The sequence below is a fragment of the Xyrauchen texanus genome, chromosome 11 (assembly GCF_025860055.1).
Source record: "Xyrauchen texanus isolate HMW12.3.18 chromosome 11, RBS_HiC_50CHRs, whole genome shotgun sequence".
Lineage (NCBI taxonomy): Eukaryota > Metazoa > Chordata > Actinopteri > Cypriniformes > Catostomidae > Xyrauchen > Xyrauchen texanus.
In genome coordinates this window covers 42,769,925-42,777,993 of record NC_068286.1, presented here as the reverse complement: position 1 = coordinate 42,777,993, position 8,069 = coordinate 42,769,925, and the positions used below count along the sequence as shown (strand labels likewise).

At 38.3% G+C, this 8,069-nt stretch overlaps 1 long non-coding RNA gene and 1 other non-coding gene across 2 annotated transcripts; one reads left to right on the top strand and one right to left on the bottom strand.

The window, feature by feature from the left end:
* Nucleotides 1-43: 43 nt before the first annotated feature.
* trnap-agg (transfer RNA proline (anticodon AGG)) lies at nucleotides 44-115 on the bottom strand. Its single transcript has one exon. It is a non-coding gene; the product is annotated as a tRNA-Pro (tRNA).
* A 211-nt stretch (nucleotides 116-326) lies between these two features.
* LOC127651784 (uncharacterized) lies at nucleotides 327-8,024 on the top strand. The gene is made up of 4 exons (XR_007971615.1): nucleotides 327-443; nucleotides 2,101-2,177; nucleotides 5,512-7,446; nucleotides 7,611-8,024. It is a non-coding gene; the product is annotated as an uncharacterized LOC127651784 (long non-coding RNA).
* The last annotated feature ends 45 nt before the right edge of the window (nucleotides 8,025-8,069 follow it).

Below are 8,069 nucleotides of genomic sequence, written 5' to 3'. Positions count from 1 at the left end.
TCTTGTGTACCACCTGTTATATATAAAGTATTTAAAAAACGTTGGGCTCGTCCGGGATTTGAACCCGGGACCTCTCGCACCCTAAGCGAGAATCATACCCCTAGACCAACGAGCCGACTACAAGTTGTACAATCACAGAACAAAGTAGAAATGTTACAGGTATTGAAGGTAGTTTCAGAGTAACACTATGGTATAATATTTACATACATATCTGTGGGATGTGACTGAAATATTTTGTCACTCGTTTATTTCCCTGGTAGTCTAAAGAGAGTGGCAAAAGTTCAGGTGACGTCACCGGGCCGACGTGGCGCGAGCTCGATTGTCAGCAGAACTGGTAAAATGGGACGACCCCATGAATTAACTTTGTTCAGAAGAGATCATATATATATATTTATTTTGCATATGCGAATTTTACATTGTAACGTTGTGCTCCATTTAACAAGGTACTTGCATATGTCGATGCTTATTATTATTCTTTATTTTTAATTATTTCGAATTTTCTTGCTCGGTTCTTATTGAAGTGCTCAGATTGGATACTTGAAACACTTAAACGGACTTGTAATAAATAAAGTACAACCGCAAAACTGAACATTTTCATTTGAAAAGAAAATATTAAAATAAGTTGAGATAGGGCTTTTGATTTCAACTGGAATAAATGCAAATGTTATTATTATGTATGCATGGTGTGTAGAAACTGTAACTGTCCGTATGTTTAAACATAAACAACGTCTGTATCAGTTTATATTAATTTACTGTACTTCACGTCTATTTACAAACATGTTTGTATCTGGCTTGTACATAAAGGTAACGACCGCTAGATGGCGCCATTACACACACACACACACACACACACACACACACTTGTTGTGTTTCCATGTTTTATGGGGACTTTCCATAGACATAATGGTTTTTATACTGTACAAACTTTATATTCTATCCCCTAAACCTAACCCTACCCCTAAACCTAACCCTCACAGAAAACTTTCTGCATTTTTACATTTTCAAAAAACATAATTTAGTATGATTTATAAGCTGTTTTCCTCATGGGGACAGACAAAATGTCCCCACAAGGTCAAACATTTCGGGTTTTACTATCCTTATGGGGACATTTGGTCCCCACAAAGTGATAAATACACGCTCACACACACACACACACACACACACACACACACACACACACACACACACACACACACACACATACCAATCAAAGGCGCTTGACAGTGCGGCATCATTCAGTGACAGCGCTGTTAGTGTATTTCTGTAAGCACACGCACTTCACTGGAAAAATTATTTGACAGTTGATGCTGCACATTTTTGATCTCTTTGTTTGAGTTAAAAAAATTTAAACTAGGGAAACAATTCAGTCTCCTAGATTCAAACTATGTTCTGGATGCACAACAGCAAGCCAATTTATTTATTTGTTTTTGAGGAATGAGTCTCTAAGCATCATATTTTGTAATGCTGCGACTGTATTAATCTTGCTCTTGGGATTGTTTTCTTCAGCTGTCACAAGAGCAAAGTTGATAATTGTCTGTGTCATTGAGCAATTGCCACACATTTTGCTAGCCTTGTAGTCAGATCTCAGCTGGCCCAGTGTTTAGTTGGCAGTTAGTTTGATGGCTTGTTGGCAGCCAATCAGAGTCACTCATGGTCATCTGATTACAAGGGCTGTCATTAAACTTTGTTTACCCCCTTTTTTTTTTATCAGAGCACCATGTCGCAAGATTAGACAGTAGAAGACCCCAATACACAACCTCCCCTGATAGCTGCAGTGAAGAGGTCCAGTCATTATCACAACTCTCACTGGGCACGTCGGCCCCTGACTCAACCAGTGAGGCTATAGAAGAGCATAGTACAGCCAGAGATGTTGAAGAGCAGCAGTTACACCAATCAGAATATAAAACTGAGGGTCAAGTGGTGACTGAATGTGTGGAATCAGTTTGCTTGGAAGCAGATGTTTCACAGGGAGAGGCAGAGGGATAGATGGGTGTAATGGTGATGAGCTTGCTGTATTTTGTCATTTTGCATGATGTATTGAGGACATGTCATGAGTGTGGGTTCATGTTTTGTTTGTTTTGGGCATATGTATGTGTTCAGCCCCTAGATGTGTCTAGATCTAAAGGATGGAGTAGTTGGGGGAAAGTCACTTCTGACCACTGCTACATCCACCGTGGGTAAGTCACCATAGCAACCTGTCACTACAGTGTTGGTTGCCATAGTAAACCTCACAGTGGATCCATCCACAGTTAACTGTAATAACACCCTCAGAGTGACTCTTTTGTTCCTTGTTATCTATCTATCTATCTATCTATCTATCTATCTATCTATCTATCTATCTATCTATCTATCTATCTATCTATCTATCTATCTATCTATCTATCTATCTATCTATCTATCTATCTATGATGTCTGTCTGTCCATTTATACGTCCATCCGTCCGTCTGTCTGTGTGTGTTTGCCTGTCCGTCCTTCCATCCATCCATCCATCCATCCATCCTTCCTTCCTTCCATCCATCCATCCATATATCACTTTGTATGTCTGTCTGTCTTTCTGTCTATCTGTCTGTCTGTGTGTGTGTTTGTCTGCCCGTCCATCCATCCGTCCCTCTGTCTGTCTGTCTATACATTTATACGACCATCTTTCCACCTGTCTGTCTGTGTGTCTTTCTGTCTACCCATTCATCTGTCCGTCTGTCCATCTATCTGTCTGCCTATGTGTGTTTGCCTGTCCGTCCATCCATCTGTCTGTCCATCCATACATCATTCTATCTGTCTGTCTGTCTATCGCTCTGTGTATCTGTCTGTCTGTCTATCTATCTGTTTGTCTGTGTGTCCATCCATCCATCCATCCATCCATCCATCCATCCATCCATCCGTATATCGCTCTGTGTGTCTGTCTGTCTTTCTGTCTACCTATCTATCTGTCTGTCTGTGTGTGTTTGTCTGCCCGTCCTTCCGTTCGTCTGTCTGTCTGTCTGTCTGTCTGTCTTTCTGTCTACCTATCTATCTGTCTGTCTGTGTGTGTTTGTCTGCCCGTCCTTCCGTCTCGTCTGTCTGTCTGTCTGTCTATCTATCTATCTATCTATCTATCCATCTATTTGTCTGCCTGTCCGTCCATCTGTCTGTCTGTTTGTCCAGCCGTCCGTCCATTTTAAGAATATTTTTTTCCTCTCACACATAACACAATATAACTAAGAACCGTTCCCTTAAAAAGGATTATTAGGAATAATGCCTTTTTTTAACACAGTGGCTTTAAATGGTAGTAACCAGGTAAATGTCAGAACCTACTCTAGAGGAGGAACTACTTCTGTTGGGAGCTGAGATGAACACAGTCTGTTTAGGATTTTCTTTGAGTGTATTATAACCCATGACTATGGAATGATATTCCGGACATTATTCAAAAGGAATTGCAAATTGTATTTGCAATTGCGTTTTCAATTTGTGGACGCATAAAATGTGACATAATCCAAACGCAATTGCAAATCGCGCATTACCGTTTGCATTTTCGTTTAAGCGAACGCACAGTGACTGCCAGATTTCAAATGGAAAAGCAAAGTCCGTTTGCAACTGTGTTTCCCATATCTTACGAGTTTTGGCCCTGTCATATTTAAATAGCAATTTCAGTTACCACGTCTGCTTTTTCACTTTCTCAGCGTCGCGTATGTAGCCAGCCAAAACTCAAATGGAATACTAATTCCCTTAGTATTTCCATTTCCGATGCCTTACACGGAAACCTGTCAATCAGGGTCAAGGGTGGGATTATGCTATGGGGCGTGTTTGTCTTGGGAAGTGACGTCACTCACAGTCGACGGTCAAGAGGTGATGCCCTGAACAGATGCCGGTTTATCAAATCAAATCAAATCAAATCACTTTATTGTCACACGACCATGTACACAAGTGCAACAGTAGGTGAAATTCTTGTGTGCAGTTCCGAGCAACATAGCAGTCATGACAGTGACGAGACATATACCAATTACAATAAACAACATACTTACACAAAACAATTTACAAGTCAAATGTACACATACTTACACAACACAATAATTATATACAATGTACAGTAAACAATACACACAATATACAATACAATAATTAGGAGTATATGAAATATATATTTATGAAGTAGTATATTGAGGAGAATATGTTGACAGTCCAGTGTGAGATTATAGATGAATAAAGTGCAGTGCTAATTATTGATCCTGATAGACTGTGAGTGTTGTCACTTCCCAAGACAAACACGCCCCATAGCATAATCCCACCCTTGACCCTGATTGACAGGTTTCCGTGTAAGGCATCGGAAATGGAAATACTAAGGGAATTAGTATTCCATTTGAGTTTTGGCTGGCTACATACGCCACGCTGAGAAAGTGAAAAAGCAGACGTGGTAATTGAAATTGCTATTTAAATATGACAGGGCCAAAACTCGTAAGATATGGGAAACACAGTTGCAAACGGACTTTGCTTTTCCATTTGAAATTTGGCAGTCACTGTGCGTTCGCTTAAACGAAAATGCAAACGGTAATGCGCGATTTGCAATTGCGTTTGGATTATGTCACATTTTATGCGTCCACAAATTGAAAACGCAATTGCAAATACAATTTGCAATTCCTTTTGAATAATGTCTGGAATATCATTCCATACATGACAGCTAGTTGCCATGTGTCCAGAATAACTTATGAAGACTTTTGCGGCTTTCACAAAAGGGCTCCATTCCACCTTTTTATTTACCATGTAGCAATTTTGAGGTTAAGAGAGAGCAAATACTCTTATAGCAGGAACGTAGAAGACAAACTGCCATGACATAAACATCTATGGAGATGTATGGAGCACTATGAGAGGAGTAAACAGCTTAAAACAGACAGGGCTTAGCTGAACATGTCTTTTATAGGTTCCACTTAAGCTTCCCAATTTGTAAGTCCTCACAGTTGCCCTACAGCTGTCCTTTCAACCAAGGCTGCCTGCAGCTACAGCCCCCAGTGGCTGCTCATACCATCTGCCTCCACTGCTGATTTCCCCAGCACATGCCCCATTAGCACCAGGAGTGCTGACATCTCCCATGCCGCACTAAACAAGGTGAAGAACCATGGTATAGCTGCAGGACCAGGTGTCATCTGCTCCAGGTCATGAGGCTTTGAGGTCTTTCTGATCAGGCTCTGATGCTTTGATAAATCTCTAGAGAGAGTCCCTTATACTCTTGAAAGCATTAGACCAACTAAAGTAAGCTCCATCGTCCTCAATGTCTATCGACTGTTAGCTCTGGCTTTCTACACTTTGAAAAAGTTTTGGAAGCAGACTTTGGAAGGAAGGCTCCAAAGGGGATGGCTCTTTACCCATGCTTCTTCACCCTTTTTACCTCTGATTTTCAATAATCAAATTCTATGGTCTACCTCTATTCCAGAGAACCATAATTATTAATTATTTGTATTTACTATTATTATGAATGACCTTTCTTGTTCATTGTTTGAATTATATGCTCTGTCCTCTTTTCCTCTTTTCATTGTGTTTCAGGTTCAGTCCTTCTTGACTTATTTGGAAGGGGAAGAGATTAGAGGTTCTAAAGAAGGAGTTAATTGAGATTAAGGTGATCTTCATCACTTGTGAGGAAGAGGAAGTTGATTCCAGCTGAGGGGAAAATGGTGATGTTTTTTCACAAATTCAGTGTTCCACTCCTCTCTGTGAGTCTTCATAACCAAACCTGATTAGACAGATCCAGGGCATAATTTGGTGAGAACAAATCTGGACCGCAATCAAGATCCTGTGCTAGATAAATTGCTTAATTTGCACTTTATTTTTGGATTAATGAAGAATAATCAGGTTAATTTGTGAAGTTCACCAAATGGTCAAATCATCATAAATGATTAATTATATAATAAACGTTATTAAATATAATGTATAATACTGGTTGAAATCAACACACTATTGTTTAAACTTTCAAGTATTCCAAAACCCAATATTAGCAAACCTGAATGTACAACCGTTTAATTTGATTAATTTGATATGATTTAATCAGAGCAATATAAATATTGCAATCCTTGGGTTTTAAATGATGTGGTCTGTGTGTTTCAGCTGCTGATGGAGAGGAGTTTGTCAGTGTTGTTACTGAGCTTCTCTTTGAACTGCATGTTACTCCAGACAAACTGAACAAAGTACAGCCTTACACATACACTTGTGCATATCTACAAGCTTAAGTTTTCACACAACATAAATGTTTGCTTGCTTGCTTTTTATTTTTTCACACACAACTCCACAATATGTTGTTCATATATGCACGTCCACAAAAAAACACCAGTGCAAATAGTGATAGATATTATTTGTAGCCCAACCCTGCTGCAAATAATGTTAGATACTAATTGCACCCTGTGCACATAGTGTCAGATGCTATTTGTACCCTGGTGCAAATAATAATATATGCTATTTACACCCAGTACATATAGTGGCAAATATTATTTGCACCCCAAACCTGGTGAAAATAATAGTGCATACTAATTGCACCCATATTTAAATACTAACATACAGTATGGGCATCACTGCAGTGTGTTTATTGTGTTTATTTAGAGTCCCACAGCCACAGCCACACTACATTAACCCCTAACCCTAAACTTAACCCTAATCTTACCTTAGAAAAACTAACCTTGGTTTTACTACAGTAACCATGGTTTCACACGGGAATGAGTGTGATCAACAGACCCAGCCTCCAGATCAAACCCTTCTCTGCATTCCCCAACATTCATGGTGACCAAATCACTGTTTGAAATCAACATTTATATTCTTTTTGATCTATTATTTTAAGTAGTATTAAAGGAAATATTAAGAGTGGAAACAGGAAATCGGATGGAAAAAAAGAGAAAAAGTATGTGTAAGCAATTTCTTCTTTTTAGTCTTTTCATGTATTTGGTCAAAGTGACTCACAAAATAGTTGAATGATTAATTAGCGAATCCGTCTGAAGTCAAATCCAGATACCACAAATGAATGAAAAAATTATGTAAATGAATTGGCCAAAAAGGGTGGGATCGCTGTTACTTTCTAGATACAGTATAAGTTACTGGTCTTATTGTGAACACTTCATCTGTGCATGTTATTTCAAAGAAAAACATTTTCATCTTCAAAGTGTAATTGTCCATTTTTCTTATCTTATTTTTTAACCCCTCCACTCCAAACATAATGAAACCACTTTTCAGAATCCAGTCAATTCCCCAATCGATAAAATCATGTCCAATCTTATATATTTGTTTTTCTTGGTAAATGTCCTGTTTCATTTAGAAACATAGCACACTATGGACGTAAAATGGGTTTGCAAATGCCGATTCATATTGTTTAACCCTCTTATTCTGTTAGGGTCATAATGAATCTAATTTAATTAAAAGTATATGTATTTTTTTACCCTGTAGAGTCACAGAAAAGAAGAACAAGTCAATCCGCTTGTGGACAATGTGATGCTTTAGGTAAAACTCTGTGTAATCATTTATGTCCAAGCACCACAATACATAACTTATACATGAGGAACATTGATTTGTTCATGAATATAATGACTATGGTTATCATGACCCTTCATCTGTGCACTACCAATATCCACAATGCATTCCAGCTGCTGTTGCATGTTCTACAGGTCTCACACATCCAGACCAGCAGAACTGCAGTCAAGCCAACCCCAGAAACAACAACCCCAGAATTGTGTCTTCATCCTGATTGTGTGTTTTTGTATGTTTCTGTCATATCTGTCTGTTTCTGTACTGTGTTTGCTTCAGTATGAGAGCTAGCACAAAAAAGTGCAATTCTGGTCTATGTATATACTCTTAAAATGAGATAATTCAGAATTTAAATGAGACTGAAACTCCTATCTTATTAAGTTAGTTGCTTATGTTTCAGTCCTCTTGATTCTATGTTCATTCTTTTTAAGTTACCTTACAAAAATGGAAGATTATTAATCATGTGTTGCATTGTCTGTGCAGGTGTGGAGGAACTAAATTACATATAAATTAAATCAATCACTCTTAAACTATTAACAATTTTTTATTTTGAATAAAATGAACTAAGACATTAATATGTAATATGAATAAAAGGAAAT